General features: G+C 48.5%; 1 protein-coding gene across 2 annotated transcripts in view; it reads left to right on the forward strand.

The window, feature by feature from the left end:
* The first annotated feature begins 861 nt into the window (after window positions 1-861).
* ZBTB7C (zinc finger and BTB domain containing 7C) overlaps window positions 862-19,634 on the forward strand; it is a 362,970-nt gene continuing 344,197 nt past the window's right edge. For both annotated transcript variants that reach the window (XM_037806042.1, XM_037806041.1), the window contains exon 1: window positions 862-1,058. The gene's annotated coding sequence lies outside the window, so the exon portion shown is untranslated. The remainder of the gene's footprint in view (window positions 1,059-19,634) is intronic.

Consider the following 19,634-nt stretch of genomic DNA (forward strand, 5'->3'; position numbering starts at 1 on the left):
GGCGCGGGCAAGGATCCCAGCGCCCTGAAGCCCTGAAGCGCTGCAAGCTTGTGGTTTCGCGTGTTTGGTGAGGTGTCCTTCTGCACTCACTGGAATTCCGAGAGCATTTGGGAAACTTCTCGCCCCCACTCTTCCCTCCCTACTTTCAGGTGGGAAAGCAGTTGCCGAGTTGTTTTATTTCCTCCCCCAATCGGACGGACTCTGTAAAAATAGTCGTGCGCCAGGATGACCGAGACAAGCTCTGCCGCTCCATTGCCCCTGGCCGGGTGTGGACCTAAAAATACCCGGCAGGGCCGAGAGGCTGCGCTCGGGGTGCGGGCGGGTCCGGCCGGGCCGCAGAGGGCGTCTGGAGACTGGAGAAACGGCGGCCGCCTGGCCCTTCGCCTCTTCTGGGACTGTCCCTTTAAATCCTGGAGGAGGCAAAGAGAGAAAAGGAAAGGGAAAAAAAAAAAGGACTTGGAGCACCGAGCGGCTGGTGTCTCTGCCCGGCCCCCCACTCCGCCCCCGCGTCGGGGCCTGACTCTCGCCCACCGCCTCCGTAGGTCTGGGGCGCCTCCCGCAGCGCCGCCCACTCGGCAACAGTTACTGTCAAAATAGAAATTAAGCGTGTAGCCGAGGAGGAGGCTGAGGCACAGCAAGTGCATGTGTGAGAGGGCGAGCGAGGGGCGCAGGGGAGGAGGCGAGCGCGAGGCGGCCGCAGACATCCGGGCCCTTTAGCCCGTTGCGCCCCCGGAGCCGGCGAGGCGGGCAGCGCGAGCGGGAGCGGGCGCCGGGCGTGGGGCGCGGGACTGACAGCCGCGGCGCGGGAGGCGGGGCGCGAGGAGGGCGGGGGCGCGGCGCGAGGGGGGCGGAGCTGCCCGCGCGCCCGCCGCCGCCGCTCGGCTCCACACCCGCCGGCGCAGCCCCGCCACGAGATTCTGACAGCGGCGGTGGCTCGCGCGGCTCGGGCGCTCAGGGACGGACCGCGGCGGCCGAGGACCAGGAGACGGTGAGGGAGGACGCGAGGACCGCGGCCCGGCTCAAGTGCCAGCGTTGCGCGGATCCGGTGGCGCGTAGAGGTGAGTGGCTTCGCGCGTCGGGCTCGAGCGCGGTGGCCGCCCCGCAGCCGTGAGGGTCGTGGTCTTCCTCTCACCTCCGCTCCCGAGGCGGATCGGGGGTTCTCGGGGCGCTGGGAGGCCGGCGTTGCATCCCAAAGGTTGGAAAGCGGTGGCGGGGGCTGTTGCTAGGAAGCCAGCGGTCCGCGCGCCCCGGGGCGCGGGCGGGGACGGGCGGGGGGCTGCGGTGGCTATTCAGGGGCTCCGTGCGGCAGCCATGCAGCGGGAGGAGGCGGGAGGAGGAAGGGAGGGAGGGAGGGGGAGAGTCAGCGGAGAGCCAGCCAGCAAGCGGGCGCCGCGCCTCTTGGCTGGCACCGCGGCCCGGAGCGAAGTGGCGCGCGGGGCTGGAAGGGAACTTCTGCGGGCGCGTACGGCCCCGGGCCCGGCGGCGCCTCCGGGCCCAGGCTGGGAGGGCCTATCTGCAGCCACAGGTGGTTTTTGCCAAAAGTTTTGCCGCACTTATGCCGGAAGGGCGTGGGTGCGTTTTGGAGAGGGACGGTTTACTGGGAGTTTGCACCCGCACCTCGTATCTTTTCTTGAAGATCAGAAAACGGGCTGAAAAATCTCAGACCTGGCACCTGGCGACCCAGCCTGAGGACTACGTGGGGTTCCCAGTCTGAGATCGCACTCAGCAGGCACCCTAAGATACTTGTTGCTGTCAAATTGGGAAGTTGGGGGAAATGGGCGAGTGCACAAGGTTCTTCCGATCCTCCGGAAAGTTAAGCCGAGGCTGGCCCGATACCCGTCACCAGCGCGGGGCAGCGCAGGGTCTCTTCCTAGTTACACGCACAGGAACCGCGCTCGTCTCTGCTCACGGAGTGCGCGTAAGGCTACTTTGAAAGCGAATTGTCTCCTGCCGCTGTGTTGCTTTGTTATCCGGACTGCTTGTCTGATTTCACTTGAAGGAGGTCCAGGAGAAGCCAAAGAAGAGCGAAGCGGTACGGTTACCTTTGAAATACGCGGAGCCGTGGAGGTTTGTGCCGCAGCGTCGGCGGCGAGGGAGCCGGGCCGAGGAGCCCGGGGTCGGCTGCGTGTGCTGCCTGCCGAGGGAGCCTCGCCGGACTATTCCCAGGGGTAGGGCTGGAGTTTCTGGGGTCTCTGGGACGGAAAGAGGAGTCGTGAGGGAAGACCCCCGCCTAAGGGGAAGGTGTGTGCTGTGGCTCGCTCTTGGAGAGAGGCTCAGAGCAGTCCGGCGGCTTGGCTCAGTTCCTCGTTGGCCGCGCTGATGAATCCAGGGCAACGAGGTAGAACCACCCCGGTAGGTCCGTCCCGGACTGAAAGAAACCATTATCCTACAAACAGGTCTGATATACAAAACTGCGTGAGAGGAGGAAACAGTCCTTCATTCTCACTCCTCCTGCTCCCACTCCCTAAACCTTCTTCAAGTTCACGAGGGAGGAGAAAGCATGGTTTTTGCTTTAAAGACAGTTACAGAATTTTGGAGCTGAAAGACACCCTAGATGTATTAGAAAGGCCCATTTTACAGATGAACAACCTCAGGCCCATGGAAGAAAAGTGACCTGCCCTTCAAGCCCAGTGAGACTTAGAAATGACATTAGCCTCCCAGGCCAGGGTGGGGAGAGTTCCCTCCCCAAGGACTTGAAGGCCTGAGATCAGAAATACCACCCCCACACCCCAAACACATCATGGCCTCATTATCTGGTACTTTCTAAATCCATGCTTGCCACCCAGTGTGGCGTATTTCCTGTTCCATGCATGCCCTTGGCTTAAAAAGTCAGGACTGTCACTGTAGACTCCAGTCTGACACTACCCCAACTTTTCCTGCTCCCTCCTCACCCCAAATTCCCCAAACTGCTTTTGCAACATAATGTGGCTTGATTAGCCAAGATGAGTTTGCAGCTTGTCTCGCTGAAGCACCCACTTTCTGTAGCATGCCAGAACTCTGTTTTCCTGGTAATTAGGTTTTACAGATATTTTTGAAAGGGAGCCCAATTTTGGATCAATTACACTTGGACACAAATGCTCCGCTGTTGCGGAAACCAAATGAGAAAGATGAGCAATTATCTGGGGGTGTTGGAGTAAATGTTGTTATAGTATTTGACACAGCTATTAAACAACAATGAGTGGGTTTTCAGTAAATGTTTTTTACGCTGTATTTTATTGAGCACACAAAGTGTCTTAAAAAAACTGCAAGTCGGCCACTTAGATTTTAGCCACTTGTTCCTCACCAGTGTGGATGGGTGGGAAGGAATTGAACGATAAATGGAAAGATGGTTGAGGAGAACTCTTTCCCCCCAAACCAGAATATATTAAGTCAATTCATATCCTTCAGTCTATAACGTTATGGACAGTCCAGCAGAACCTTATTAAATGAAAAATGATCTGGGTACTTATGTATGTCAATCTATATTAGTCAGAAATGACTTATAAGAGAATATTTTGCAAGTTTTATTGCTTTCAAGGGCACTCAGTATCCTGAATTCAAGGCTAACACAGTGACACTGAATATAATTCTTCTGCTCTTAGGAATAGATAAGGGTCTGTGTTGCAGCTGTGCTTGGACTCCTGTAGAAGAAACCAGTTGTTATCATAATGATAATACAGTGTTACAATCTGACAGCACCTTTTTACTTCCATTGTATGCTCATCTCATGAGGGGTGGATAGTTTGGCTGTTTGTCTGTCTTGCAGATGGGGAGACTGAGGCAGAGAGCGGGGAGAAAGTTATTCCTGTAACTTCACCCACTGTGTTCATGTAATCTGAGCATGCAGCTGGGGGTTTCTGGACTGACTGGGATGAAAGAGGCCCCCTAATAATAATGCCGGCCCCTCGCCTCCCTCCAGCACCCCAATTCCAGAGGGATGGAGAGGCGAGCTGCTCGCCAGGGCATGGTTTGGGACCTGCGGGGCTTCATTCCCCTCCCCCACTGGGGGTGAGCAGCTCTCCTCACTCTCAGAGCAGGCTGTGGGAACTTGGGCGAGGAGGGACCAGCTGGCTGAGGCTGGGGCGGGGGTGTGGGATCTGTGCCCGTGGGGGACTCAGGGAGTCCAGGCTATTTTTAACCCCTCCTCTCCTCCTGGGAAGAAGAGACTCCAGGGTCTGGAACCAGGGGTGCGGCCGACTTCTCTCCGGGATGGCTGGGCTTCACTGGAGGAAAACCTGCCAGCCACTGATAGGAGCTGTTAGAGTGAACCCTGACCTGTGTGGAGAGATCTCGCAGGGCTCCTTGGAAGGCCACTGCTCCGGCGGGGTGTAGGGCACAAGGTTTTCCTGAGCCAGCATGTGTGCTTTTTCTAGGCACCGCCTCCCATTTGTTCAAAATGAGGTACACCCTGGAAATCTCACAGGGAAGAACTTAAGAATCAGCTAACATGGAGGTGACTGGTTTTCAGAATCATGGCAATGATGACTTTTATGCAGGAGGAGATTCTGAAAGTGGCAGATCAGCTGGAGTTCTCTCTGACTCCAAGCTGAGGTATACCTGTTTGGTGCTGTAAGGAGTTTTGAGGAAGGCACAGAAAGCGCTTTCCTTCTTCCTGGCCCCTACCCCAAACGAACCCCTAGGACTCCCCTTCACCCATTCACTCTTCAAACCGATCCCTGAGCCCTCCTTTGTCTTCTAATAAATAGTACCTGCCATTCCACTATTACAACTTCATTCCTGAGACTTAGCATATTCTTGGGTCGGTGGAGGGAGGAGTGAGGGTGGGGGTGGAGGGAGCAGGTAGGCCTGTCTCCCTGTTTAACCCCTTGGTGTGAATTCCTACTCATCAGCACCATTGCAGGGCTCACACCAGGTTTTGCTGGGGCGGGGAGCCTGAGTGGGAGCCCTAGATGGAGAGGTTGGGGGCTGGGCAGCCCGTGACTGCGGGTGGTCCTTGGCGAGGCTGGCATAAGTGCCCCGTGCTGGAGCTCTTTGAGGGCAGGGCTTGGGGACTGCTTGTCTTCATACCCCGGCACCCAGTGCCACACTTGGGTGTGGGCAGTGTTTGCCGAATGAATGCTGAGGGCTGGGCATGGGTGGACAGACGTCTGGCTGGTTTCTTCATTGTTGTCGGTTGTACTCCTTGCTGTTGTGGAGGGGCTGTCAGGGAAGGCAAGGATTTAGAAGCAGAGTGTGGATGAGAAGAGATGGGGGCTCTTTAGGCATTTCAGTAGCCCTGGGGCCAAGCCACTGGCTCCTCCCTGCCATCAGGGATGCTGGCAAAATCCAGCCATTGATTCAACAGATGGCAACAAGTCCTTCTCTGCAGGATGTCCTGTCCCAATCCAGTCTCCACAGAACAGGCAGAGTGAGTTTCCTTCAGGAAAGCAACTCAGATCACTACCTTGCTTAAATCTATCCGGTGGGCACAACGGGGTCTGACCCCTGCCTGCTACTCTGACTTCCTCCCCTTTCTCCCGTGCTCCACCCTCCCGGCTGCTTTTTGTTTCTTGAGTGCATGGAGCACATGTGTTTCTGGCTTGGCTGTTCTCTCTGTCTGGAAGGCCCTTTCCTTAGATCTTCCCACAGCTGGCTGCTTCTTGTCATTTAGATCTCAACTTAAACATCACCCTGCCTTATATTCTTTATAGCACAACACTGTCTGGCCTGTGTTCTTGAATCTTCTCTCGTTTATTGTCTGCCTCCCCACTCTAGAAGGCAAGCTCGATGAGAGCAGGGACTCTGCTGCCTGCTTGCAGGACCCTGCCTGGCCTGCAGGAGGGCTGAGTGGGTAGTTGTTGAAGGAATGCCTTTCGGTGCTTTTGGGGAGTGTGAAGACAGGCAGCTGTGGGCCTAGGGGCAGAAATGAAGCTTGTTCACATGCTCTGATGTACAGCAGAATGGTGGAGAGGAAGAGAAGGTGGCATTCAAGAGGTACAGCCCAGGAGGGTCATTGTCAAGCTGTGTTAGCCCTGCTGGTCACAGCGGGGGCTTGGCTTGGGCAGAGGGGTCTTCTTTCACATGTTAGGAAGCTGAGTTTTGGGGTTCTGGCAGCTGACACACCTCCGGGACTGAGGTTTGTCCGTACCCAGCTACCACCTCTTTTTTCTGTTTATTTACTTCTTTGGTGGACGAGAGTTCCAAGCATAATGGCATCCTTGGAGAGCCGGGAATGCTGTGTTTTTCCACCAGCTCCATTCATTTGCAACCTCCTCACAACAGCTGTGGACAACTGGCTGCCAGCTTGGACGCAGGGAGGGTTTCTCCTCAGGGCCAAGGGGCACACTCAGCCCTGCAGGAATGGAGAAATCCATTTGTGCTTCTCACCCTGCTGAGTTCCAAACCCCACTGAAAGGATGCCTGTAAAAACAGATTTGTGAGAAAATTAAAAAACTATTAGCATTCAGTTTACTGTTAATTTTCTGATTATAAAAGCAATAAGACTCACAATAGAAAATTCAGAAAATGTGGAAAAATATGAAATTAAAACAAAAATGTGCTACAGCCCCCTAATTTTGGTGTATTTCCTTCCAGTCCTTTTTCTATACCTACCAACACACACACACACACACACACCCCATATGTATATATATATATATACACACACATATATATAATTAAGATTAAACCTTGTTTTTCGAAACTTAAAAAACCCATCCCATGTTTTAATAAACATAGCAATCCCTTGACAGTCTGATACTCATATTCCCTCGTGAATCACTGATTCATAGAAGAAAATGTATTTTCAAAGTCTCTTCTCTGGGCAAGATGATTTCAATGAACTTTACCTTCTGTAGTTTGGAGAAGGAAAACAGTTGTCACCCCCAGCCCCCAACACACCATGATGTGCTTGGAATTGTGTTTTCCACCCCTCCTCTCTACCTGCCACTGAGTTAAGAACTGCTGGTATTAGGTATTGAACATTTGGTCACATTTACCAATGTCATTATGTTTTTCAGAAACATGTTTTTAATGGATGTATAACATTCCTTTAATTAATATACTGTAATTTATTTAATCATTTGTAAAAAAACCCCTCAGTGCCCGCTAACTAATAATTCCTTGATCTAAAAATAAGAGTAGTAGGAGGTATGTCTAGGAGTCATCTCTCGAGAACTTCTTTTGTTTCTCTCCCTAAGCCTAAATCTGCAGATAAATTCATCACCCTACCCCTGATGTGGGACAGAATCCCCCAGGTGAGTGAGTGTCCCTGGCAATGTGGGACATGGATTCCGGGAATGAACCTGACCCTGGCTTCGAGAGACTGAGAATGCCTTTTTGACCAAAAGGGAGAAAAGAAAGGCAACAAAATAAGGTTTCAGTGGCTAAGAGAATTCTAATAGAGTCAAGAGGCTGTCCTGGAGGTTACTCCTATGCAAGCTTCAGCTAGATATGCCAAATGGCCACAGTATGATAAGCCCAAGTCAACAGTAGTCCTGAAAACCCTAAAGAATACCTGGATCCCTATCTGAGACTCTATACAAGTTTCACTCAGTAAGTTTATTCTTCAGAAACTTAAATCCTTCAGAGAACTCCTATGCCAGCTAAGTCCCAAATCCCAGAGGCAATAGCCTTTTCAAAAACATCAACCAGATGTGTCCCCTTTTCGCATAAAGCTGACAGTCCTTTTCAACGTGAACAAGCTAGGGTGGTCACTGCCTAGACATCCCCAAAGTCTAGAGGAAGGGGTAGCAACAAACAAGATGGAATTTAACAAGGGATTATGAATACTGAATCTCTATGGAGTTTTTTTTCTTAGATGCTAGTGTTAGAATAGCTAGAAGAAAAGAATTGAAATGGTGAACTGTAACCATAGCATCTTTTGAAAAAATTTGTACTATAGCTACTTGTTAAATTGCAATTTGAAAGTTATCACCTTTTTGTGTATATGTTATATTTCACAGTAAGGAAATAACTGAAACTGTGGTGCTGCAACTCAAAACATTTTTTGGAAATTTTCTACATAACTAGTTTCTAGATCATACTTTGAAAGATATTATCTTTTTGTATTATATGTTATATTTCACAATAAGGAAATAACTGAAACTGTGGAACTGTAACCCATAATATTCTTTGACATCTGTCCTCTAACTACTTGTTAAATTGCACTTGGAAAGCTATCACTTCTATGTATATGTGTTATATTCTACAGTAAACAATATGATTAAAAAAATAAGAGTAGCAGGAGGACCTGGGAAACTTGAGCCTGAGTTGCTGGCTTAGGGTGCTTGGGGCATCATGCTGGGTGACCACCTGCACTCCTTCCGGGCACAGAGACTTCGGCTCCTGCACTGCTCTGTTCCCTAGAAGAATGCCTGGGGCATGGCATATACTCGGGAAACACTGGCTGAATGAATGAAACACAAAATCCTTCCTGTGGGATGTGGAGCCCTGATCAAGTTCACCCACGTGTGGGTGGGTGGGTGGGATGGGGAGGGAAGCAGAGGGCCAGGGGCTTTGAGGGGCTGGGGAGGCACCCGGGTGGGAGGGACGGACTGTGTGGTGCCTTGGGCAGGTGAGGACAGGTTTGCTGGACTTGGGTGAAAGGGTGCGGCCCAAGCCAGGGAATGGCAAGAGACGGGGATTATTTAAACCAGTGCCTCCTCGGAAACCTAGTCCCAGGGGAGGATGGGTCCTCGGGGACGGCGGGAGGCAGGCACCAGCGTGAGGTGGCAAATGAGGCAACTGAGGCCTAGAGGAGTTCAGGAAGGGATGGTGGGGAGCCTGGGCTTTGGAGTTGGACAGCCACTTACCTGCGGCTGCCTTGGGAATGTTCTTAACCCTCCAGGCTTCGGTTTCCTCACCTGTAAGATGGTGACAGTAATAGTGAAACCAGCTTCCTAAGGTGATGGGGACAGTGAGATGAGACCCGCAAAACTCTTAGAACAGCTCCTGACCGAGAATGAGGGAGTCCGTCCATGGAAACTGCCAGGATTGAGATGTTTTGTAAATCTCTCTTCCGAACCTGAAGGGAAAAGGGAGAGAAGACTGAGGATTGTTGTGGAAAAGTGTCTGTGGATTTGTCACCCTCTCCCTCTTCCTCAAGCTCCCACTGTATTTCAGGGGGTAAAAGTATAGTCTACAAGAAGGACAACTGACGGGAAACCACTGCTGCCACGTAGGAGGGCGCTGAATCTTCCCTACCCAGGGAGAAAGGAGAGACACATGCCTTAAAATAATCCTGAGGCCTCAGCAGTGTGACCTAGCTGTCCCTGGGGCGGGGGTGGGGGTACCCTGTTTACTCATTGACACTTGAGCATGGGTTGGTCTGGGGCGCAGAGAATGTCTGGCCACCCAGAGGATGGGACATGGGGCAGGCAGATTTTGCTGGTTGAGATCTGAAGGGGTAAGTACATGTGGCCTGGGGCAGTGCAGACTGACAGAAATACATAGTGAGTCAACTATTTCAGTTTAAATTTTCTGGTAGCCATGTTTAAAAAAAAGAGAAACAGGTAAAATCAATTTTAGTAATATATTTTATTTAACCCAAAATATCACCCTTTCCACTTGCGCATGCATACTGACCTCACAGGGCTAGTGGCAGTGCCGTGAGCGTGGGGCCCAGGCCCGAGGGTCAGTCTGGGGGAGGCTGGTGCTGCTTGGTGGGCTCTGGGTTGTGAGGGAAACCAGCTGGGCATCTGGGAGGGAACGTGACAAAAGCAAGCAAAGTTAGGGGAGAGGCAGAGACTTGGCCTTTGTCCTGGCCCTATGGTCGGTGTACTGTGTATCCCCAACGGAGCCTTTCTTTGATGGGCCCCGGGTTGGCCATCTGTAATGTGAAGTTAGATTATCTCAGAGACCCCTTCTGGCTCCAGTGTTCTTGAATTCCCAAGAGAAACATGGAAAACCAAGGGAGCCACTTCCCAGGTTTGAGGTGGGGCTTGGAGAGCAAGTTTGGTCAGCAGAGGTGGCTGCCGGGCCCTGTTTTTAAAGCATCTCGTTACTAACTTCTGCCTGGAGAGTTTATATGTGTAAGTCTCTCTAAGAATGGGCAAAGTCCAGTCGCCATTAAGTTGCCTTTTTAAAAAGTATGTTTTGAGGGGAGGCATTAATTGTTCATTTTAAAAAGTGACATGTTTCCAGTGTCTTTAAATTCTGAAGCTTCCTGGTGTTGCTAGGCCAGCCCAGATGGCTGTGTATGCAGAAATAAAAGAGGGGAGGGGCCCTACAGGAAATATTAGAATAAAAGAGGAAATATTTCAGCTTTGCAATAAATGGGCACTTGGCCTGTCCAGAGAGGATGTGGGAACAGGGAGGAAAAAAGCAGCAGGTGTGTTTGGAGGGAAGGGTGTGTCATTGAATGTATTTTAAGCTCCTGAAGTCAGAGACATTAGTTTTATTGCTTTCTGGTGAGCAGGGATTTGGGGTTTTTAATCTCCTCACCACAGAATTTTATGAGGGGGCTGTGGGGAGGGAAGAAAACACCCTCTCCTTTTAAAGGAGTGTCTCTTCTTTTAAAATTAGATTGTCATTAAGTAACTAGTTCTTGTCTACCCACAGGCCCCAAACTCCCGGAGAAGAGAGAGGCCTCAGTGCTCTCAGAACTGGTCCAGATACTCTGTTCACAAGTGAGGGAACTGAGGCTCAGAGAGGCCAGTCCGCTCTCTCAGGTCACCCAGGAAGGCAGGTGACAAGCTGGGGCTGGAACCCTTACTTCCAGCCTCCGTGGCCGCTGGCATCCTTTCTTCCGACAGTGGTGCCTCTTTGGTTTGTTCCTCCACAGTTTAACAGATGACTCAACGGCTGCCTTGAGCCCTTTTGAAATGAGAATTTCTCTTTTATGTTTCTCTGAACTAGATTTTTTTAAATTACTTTTCCACATATTGTTTGCATTGAATTTTTGATTTAATTTTTTGAATAGGTCAACACTTACATCGTTTAAAATTCAAAAGGGTATTTATAGTGAAACATTTTCCTCCCACCCTTGTCCATTCATTAGTTCTCTTAATCCAAGGCAACCACTGTCACTGGTTTCTTTAGGTTAGAGAAAATATCTCTAGTACCTTGTATCTGTATATGCAGATAGAAGAAAATATGTATTTGTGTGTATGTGCAAGTTTGTGCACATATGTGTGTGTTGACACTTTTTTTTTTTACCCAAATGGGGAAGCATGTCATATGTTTTATGTTTCACTTTACATTTTCTGCTTATTGATATATCTTGGAAATATTGGATTCTGACTATAAAGACTTTCTTCATTTTCTGTTCATACGTTTTTCTGGCTACATAGATTCCCTTGCATAGAATCTGCTTAGATTCTTACTGATTTACCCAGTCTCTTACAGATGGATATTTTGGTTCTCTCAAGTCTTTTGCTAATACAATACTCTTGATTTTTACCCAGTAATTCTTTTTATGAAAGCAATCCTTATTTTTCTGAATTCAGGCAAATTAATTGCACTCGAAGAATAAGCTTGCTTAGTTATCGTTCACAAACTGTTTAGGCATTAAGAGTAGAACAAACACTTTTCAGATTGAACTTCCCGAAAAATGAACCATACAGTAGACATTCATTTCTTAAACCCGTGTTTCTTGAGCACCTACTTTATCCTGGGCACTGGGCCAGACAGTAGGTGGGGGGAGCAAAGAAGAAAACGCACACAATGCAGTGCTCACTGTCTGGGAGGGGAGTAGTTGGAGTCTGAAACAAGACCATGACTTTGACTTTGAGAGACAATGGCAGGTGCTGTGAGAAGAGGGAACCCTTGCAGCTTGATGTCAGGAAAGGAGGTTACAAGCTGTTTTGGTGCCTCCTTGATGAAAGAAAGAGTGGCCGCATAGAAATGTTGAGCCCCTTGCCGTGGAGGTGGCTGCATAGAAATGTTGAGCCCCTTGCCGTGGAGGTGGGGTGCAGGCAGTTGGGGTCAGCCTGCTGATTGGCTCTGTGTGAGCAGCGAGGTTTGCTGACCACAGCTTGTGGCTCTGTGTCCTTGGACCCCTCAGCTGCCTCTCAAAGTGTCTCCCCACCTGCAGGGATCCCCAGAGGGCAGAGAATGGGACCCTTACCCAGCCAGGCAGACTTTGCATGTCCTTGGTGGCTTTCTTGTGACCTTGAGGAATTTTGAAACCCATATTTATCCTAGGGAAACAAGGTTAGCTTCAGAGTCTGGAGAGCAAGGCACTTCCTCAAACCAATCCCTTCTCAGCGAATGGGCAGTGATGGCAGAGCTGCTCTGTGGACAGAGAAGGGCTGTTGTCAGCGAGAGAAGTCAACCCCATTGTGTCCAATGAGCACCCTTTACCTGTACTCAAACTAGAGAGCTCTGGGGTTGTCTCTGGGTGTCTGCAGCTTGCTGTTCCCCTCCTGGGCTGAGGGGCATCTGCTGGTTGAGGACTAGGAGCGCAGCCCCCTCTTCCTGGCTGGTCTGCCCTCTTGGGGACTCAGATGCATTCCTGAAGCAGCCCCCAGGCTGAGAGGATGGACTTCCATCTTGCTTGAAGGCAGCCAACTAAAGTTGCTGAAGAGGTGCAGACTGGCCCTGGAGACTGCCTGGTCACACAAGATCTTCCCTTCCTGCAGATCTGTAGGTCTGGATGGAGGGAAGCTGGGATCCCACATTGAACACAAAGTGCATTGAAGCTCCTATTGGGTGTTTAGCCCTGAACTAAGTTCTGCAGAAATTCAGAAGGAACCTAAGATGTGATCTTGCCATAAAGGGCAAGATCTGAAAATCTGGTTGGGAGGATGGTGATGTGTACAAGACACAAACAGGACTGCTGAAGGGCTAATTAACGTAATTGAGCTTGAAAAGGCTCTAAGACTAAAGAAAAGAGAGGTGTGTGTGCTGGAGTCAGCAGGACGTGAGACTAGAGATGAACCTTGAGAAGGGGGCGTGATGAGGGGTGGAAAACTGACCTTGAGCAGTTGCTGTGTGGCCCACACTATCCAGTTGGGTTACATTCGTGAATTCTCACAGCAGCTTTCAGTTAGACACTGTTATTCCCATTTAACAGATAAAGAACTGAAGCTTGGAGTATTTGGACTGAGTTGCTTAAGGTGATGCAGCTGCTGCTAAGTAACAGAGTTGGGATTCCAGAGCTCATATTCTCTCCACTGCACCACTAAATGGATGCTGAGGTTCCCTGAGATACTGGGATGGGGTTGGGGGGAGCTTGTGCAAAGGAATGGTAGTGGGACCAACATGACCTATGTAAAGCTCAGTGTAGAATTATCTCCTCAACAGAAAGGCACATGTAAGAAGCAAGCGGAAATACATTTGGTTAAGGGGGTCAGGTTTGGAGAATTGATTACAGTGGATCTTAACTTCCATGCTGGGCTCCCCACACTGTCCAATTCACTTGTGGCTTTCCCCCTAGTTTAGCTCAATTCTGATATGCTTCAGGGGGTGTCATAATTTTAATTTTATCCTTTAACAGAAAGAATTTAGGAAGAGATAATCTACTGGGTACCAAGGATTAAAACCATGCATTTTAGCTCAAAGCCAATCTGGGATGATTTTTATTCATGGAGCAATAGCTCTTTTATGTGGCATTTTAGAAAATTGCTATTGGAGGAGCCATTTAAGACCCTGTTGTAGATGTGGCCCTCTCTCTCTAGCTAAGCCAACTTGAAAGGTGAAATCACTGCCCTCCCCCCTACATGGGATCAGACACCCAGGGGAGTGAATCTCCCTGGCAACGTGGAATATGACTCCCAGGGAGGAATGTAGACCTGGCATCGTGGGACAGAGAACATCTTCTTGACCAAAAGAGGGATGTGAAAGGAAATGAAATAAGGTTCAGTGGCAGAGAGATTCCAAAAGGAGCCGAGAGGTCACTCTGGTGGGCACTCTTATGCACACTTCAGACAACCCTTTTTAGGTTCTAAAGAATTGGGGTAGCTGGTGGTGGATACCTGAAACTATCAAACTACAACCCAGAACCCATGAATCTCGAAGACAGTTGTATAAAAATGTAGCTTATGAGGGGTGACAGTGGGATCGGGAAAGCCATAAGGACCACACTCCACTTTGTCTAGTTTATGGATGGATGAGTAGAAAAATCGGGGAAGGAAACAAACAGACAAAGGTACCCAGTGTTCTTTTTTACTTCAATTGCTCTTTTTCACTTTAATTATTATTCTTGTTATTTTTGTGTGTGTGCTAATGAAGGTGTCAGGGATTGATTTAGGTGATGAATGTACCACTATGTAATGGTACTGTGAACAATCGAATGTACGATTTGTTTTATATGACTGCATGGTATGTGAATATATCTCAATAAAATGAAGATTAAAAAAAAAAAGTAAAGAACAACAACAACAAAAATATTGAAAAAAAAAAAAGACCCTGTTGTAAAAATGCAATTACCAACACGAAGGAATATCAGCTCCCTAAATTCAGGTGTTAGGACATCCCAGTGGTGTGTGTTTATTTGTGTTTTATAATTCTCTAGATGGATAGTTCTACATTTTAACTTCCAGGAGGGCTGCGTAGCTTGCTGACAAGCACTGTATGGCTCACGGTGACGGTGGGAATTCCTCTTTCATTATAGTCCCTCCCTGGGTGGTACCTGCCAAGTAATATATGCTGTCGGGGATGGGGTGGCATGGAGAGGTTAGGAACAGACTAACTGTACTGAGGCCTAATAAAACCATGTAATGATTAGGCTGTGATATGTCAGGAAGAGATTCAAGGATCCCATTCCAAGGCCCAGCTTCACAGCAGCTTCCTTCAGTGGATTTGCATTTGTCTTGATAACCTCAAGGTTTCTCTGTTCTAATACCAACATAAATAAACCCAAACCACTTTTTCAGCAAAAAGCCCACCTGTTATTTCTCTGACTCTCTGTAGCAGTTGGGAATCTGTACCTTGAAGTATTAGTAGGTGGTAGCTCTGAATATCGCCTGATGAGGTCATGCTTGTCTCCAGCTTCTTGCCTTGACTCCTGCAGAATGTTGAAAGCTCCCTGAAGGCAGGGAAATGCTTCCAATTTCAGGTTTCGCTCTGAGGTTAGACGTACTTGTGCCTAGTTTGCAAATGATCTTCTAACTCAGATTCCAGCTAGTTTCCAAGAACACAGAAATCTTGCCCACAAGCTGGGTGGTACGGAAAATAGTTAGGTGTTTGTGTGCCGTTTTGTACCCAGAGGCCTTGCATACTTCCCTAAACTGCTTTGCTAGGGAGTTGGGGAAGGAGAGAAAGATTGTAAAAGGGAATTATTTGGTGAATATATCTGTATATTTCTGTTTACATTACAGAAAAGCTTAATCGTGCTCTACTTTTGTTGCTTTGTCAGAAATTCTTGGTGACAAGTTTCTGATGTAGCAGATCCAGCCACCTTGCTGAGAATCACCTATTTGCAGAAGTCATTAAAAGCCATTGTTTAACTAAAGGCTTTTCTTCTTCCTTACAATAGTCAAGACCCTGCATTTGCACAGACCTGACTCAGCAACATTCTATTTTGGGAATTTTTACCTCTTCTCAGATTCTGGACTGCGGTTGCCTAGTTTTTCTGCTCTTTGCTCAGAAAGGCTATTGCTTTGATTTTGGCTCTAAATCTGAAGTAGGATGCGTCTTTGTACCATGGCTCTGCCCCTAGTCGCTGGGTGCTCGGGTGACTGAGTTTGCCTGCCTGCCTGCTGATGGACAAACTAACATTTGCACCGTTAAAAATTGTTGCATTCCCTGGGAAAGTAGCTATTTACCAGGGTGGCACAGCATCTGAACAGAGCACACGTGAACATGCGTGCACACATGCACACACAGAAACACATGCACACATGTACATGGGCGTGCACATGTGCATGCACACACTCAGATATGCCCTTGCACACACAGACACACACTCCTTACTCTTAAATGGGATCATGGATACAAAGCATTCAGCATAGTGGCTGTTATAGAGTCCAGAAGTTGATAAATAATATTGACCATTGTCAATGTTATAATTATCATGTTCAGAAGGAAAATGTAGTCCCCAAACCCTGTGTTGTCACATTGAAGAATCAGAAAGCATTCTTACTTAGCCTAGTGACCTCTTGTGTTGTATTTTTATACTCCATCCTTCATACACACACACAGCACATTAAGAGGCTGTCCTGTCAGGAGAATTTACGTGTGGTTTTCGAGGGGATAATGGACCAGTTAGTATATGCGCACTGATTTTATACACATACATCGCCATTTACAGCACACATTATAACATCTTCAGCCTCTGCCAAGAATGTGTAATTCTTAGCCCCATGCATTTACATATTATGGGTTCATAATTTCAAATAGCTGTAAAGATCTCTACAGAAAAATGTAGTCACCGTACTTGGATGTTCTAAATCTCAATAGAGTAGTAGATCCTAGCTAATTTTTGCCCGTGCTAATGTATCAGCCCTATAATTTTTAGACACACATACACAAAAGTCTCTGACTTGTAAGCCAAGATCTAATAGCTGGCAGTTCAGTTACACTGTCTGTTCCCCAGACTTTGTTACTTTTTCAGAATATATCATACACATGGCAAAATGTACTATGGTCTTATTATAGATGATTAAGAAAAAAACATTTGTCAAAATAAATAAACCTGCTGCACCTGATTTTTCTCTGGTTAGGATTCTTCTCCTCACACACCACATCTCACCCTCCAGTTTTAGGCATCTGCTCCGCTGGCTTATCTGAGGGCCGTGATGAGGCAGGGCACGCTTCAGAAATTGCTCTTTCAAGCTGATATCACCAGAAAATCCAGTCACCTGCACCGCACCCTCTAATCAATCATTGGGGTATTTGCCATTGGTAGTGCTTGATTTGACCAAGCAAAATAAAGCAACAGGAAGGAAAGAAACTTCTTGGACATTTTTAAGGTCTTGCAGGTACGGCACACCTAAAATTTAAAAACTGTCACATGCAGGTTTTCTTTTTGAAGTTCACACACAGAAAAATGGACACTAAGTTGTAGTCTATTTTACTTGATTTCAGTGTATGGAGACTTAAATAGCTGAACATAAAAAAGTTTTCAGCTGTGGATGGATGCTAAGGAAATGCTGCAGAAATCTGCCATGTTGTTGCTTGCCGTGGGATCTCATCAGGCCACGGAGACTGGCCAGGGCTGGGAAGGGGTTCCAGGGGCTTCTTCATCAGTTACCTCTTTTACTCTTTTGCTGGTCAATTAAAAAGTAAATGCTGGAAAGGTGCCCTGAAGTTTGGAGACTGTACATCCTGTAGGGTTCTGAGAGAGCGCTCAGCTACCTGAAGGCAAAGGAGCATCATTTTCCAGCTGCAGAAGTGACAGCCATTCCTAACTCGGGTGCCCGAGGGTGCTGAACACGGGTTAATGGTTTGTGGTCCCCCAGATGCCTTTGGATTCTGCCCTCTGTGGTTGATCTTCACTTTAATCCTACATGTGTGTTATCATCTGGAAGGTGTCCTGACCAAAACTGCCTGTGGAGTTGAGAAGAATCAAATGAAATCTTTTACATTTTAAAAGCTATTAAAATTTTTTGACTTTATTGAGTTATAGTTTACATGCCATGGAATCGCTTTGTTTAAGGTGTACATTGAAGGATTCAATCTGTTAACAACAACAACCTATGATCAGAGAGGTGGGGGGATTGGTGAGGCAGAGACGGCAGAAGGGGAAGGGAACGGACCTCTTGTCCAGGCCGTGCAGGTGAATTCTCTCATTTCACCTTCCTTGCAGCAGGGGGTCACGGGGACATGGCTCCCTGTGGGGAACCCCTGTGGGGTGGAGTGGGGGTTCTGTCCATTCCGGGTGGGCCCCTGATCCTACTCAGGTCCTACCCTGGCAGGTGGGACTCTTCTTTCTCTCTGGTCACATCAGACTCATATTCATGAGCATATTTAGCCAAAGCTGTTTCCGGTTCTCACTAATAGATTGGACTGAAGCGGATTTCTTAGGTCATCGAGGCCAGTTCCTCGTATACACCCACGAGGAAATCTCATCCCTAGAGCGGCAGGAAGTGGCCCAGGGGCACTCACTGGTCAGCAGTAGAGCCAGGACCTGGTCCTTGCTCTCCCGACTTTCTGGACCAGCAGAACGGCCTCCTGACCGTGCTGTCCTGCTGGAATGGCTGCATGTGGGCTTGGGAGGAAGCAGGTGAAAGGCAAGGCGGAGGTCACCGAGACCCATTTTCCTCCTTTATGGGTTCTCCGTGCACCATCTCTCTAGCCTAGCTCCAGAACTATCTTCTGCTGTTTCAAAGCACTCTCAGTAAGGGCCTTGTGCAATCCCAGTTTGATTTTTAAGCAGTTCTCATCATCTAGCAACCCTGAAAGGAGTGGAGTTCAAGTGGAAAACCTCCTAACTTGGGCCCTTATTCCAAAGGCAGCAATCTGTTGATTATACCTCATAACTCCAAGCAAGGAATTAGGCCAAATAGAGAAACACAACCGTAGTTTACACTTGGGCTTCTGTGCAGAAACCGTCAAGGCTGATTTCGAGCAGCGATACTCAAAGTGTGGTTTCTGGACCAGTGGCATCAGCGTCTCCTGGGAACTTGTTAGAAATGCAAACTCTTGGGCCCCACCTCAGACCACTGAATCATAAACCCTAGTGGTAAGCCCAGCAGTCTGTCCTTTGACAAGCCTTCCTGGAGATTCTGAAGCACGCTCAAGCTTGAAGACCATAGCTGTAGAGAGGAGGGTTAAATTAAGCAATGGCTGATAACAGATGAGGATTAGGTTAATGATTTTGTATTTTTTTTTGATATAGTAATTAGTTAAGTCATATCTGGTTAATTTAATAAAGAGTTTTATTCTGTAAAAAAACATACTTGACTGAATTGCATATCGAAATATGATGAACCACGCACAGAAACAAGATAAAAGAGAATGCGAGAATCAGTTAGACTGGGCTTCAAATCCCGGCCCTGCCACTTACCAGCTGGGGGAAGTTGAGCGTGTTACTGAAGATTTCTGGCCTCTTTTTTCTTTTTGTTGAGTAAAATCAGGGTAATAATTACTTGCTTCATGGAGTTCTTGAGAGTAAATGAGACTGAGAGCCATAATTTAGGCAAAGAGTCTGGCGGGATTCTCCAGGGCAAGCCCTTGCTGAGCACACCTCCCTCACCTGGCTGTGTCCGTTCCTAGGGAGCTGTCATCACTTGGTGGCCGTCCCCGAGCTGACTATAGTGTTGTTTCCCTGTAATTGGTGGAATCCTGCAGCATAGAGTTGGAAGGGATTTCAGTGAGCTAGTCTGTTCTCTTCATTTTGGAGATGAGGCAATGGAAACTTAGAGGTTTTAGCCACACCACTAGTGATTAGCAGAAGGAAGACCAGAGCCCAGTCTGCTGCAGCCCAGCTTGGTGGCTTTGTTGCCTGTGCCATGTGTCCCCACATGGTTTTAGCCTCTATCACATGAAGGTGAATGTGAGAGTCCTTAGCAAGGGTCAGACAAGGGCTCGTTTGTCCATGGCAAAGACCTCTGGGGAGAGGGGTCCCCGCAGGTTGCCCAGCTCTCCTCCTGCTTGCCTCCCAGTGCCTCAGTCTTTCCCACCTGGAGATCCCAGCCTCTGGAGGGACGATGTGAGGTCTCTTTTGGAGGTGGGCTTGGGGACCGCAGAACCATGGATTGCTAGGCTTGGAACCAAGCCTTAGAGGTGGAGGAGGGTTCCCCCACCAGTGGAGAAGTGGAGGCTCGGCAGGGGTAGGCCCTGGGGTGGGGTTGGAATTTACTCTGAAGGTGACAGAAGCTGTTGGAGGGTTT

The sequence above is a fragment of the Choloepus didactylus genome, chromosome 16 (genome assembly GCF_015220235.1).
Source record: "Choloepus didactylus isolate mChoDid1 chromosome 16, mChoDid1.pri, whole genome shotgun sequence".
NCBI classification, from domain to species: Eukaryota; Metazoa; Chordata; class Mammalia; order Pilosa; family Megalonychidae; genus Choloepus; species Choloepus didactylus.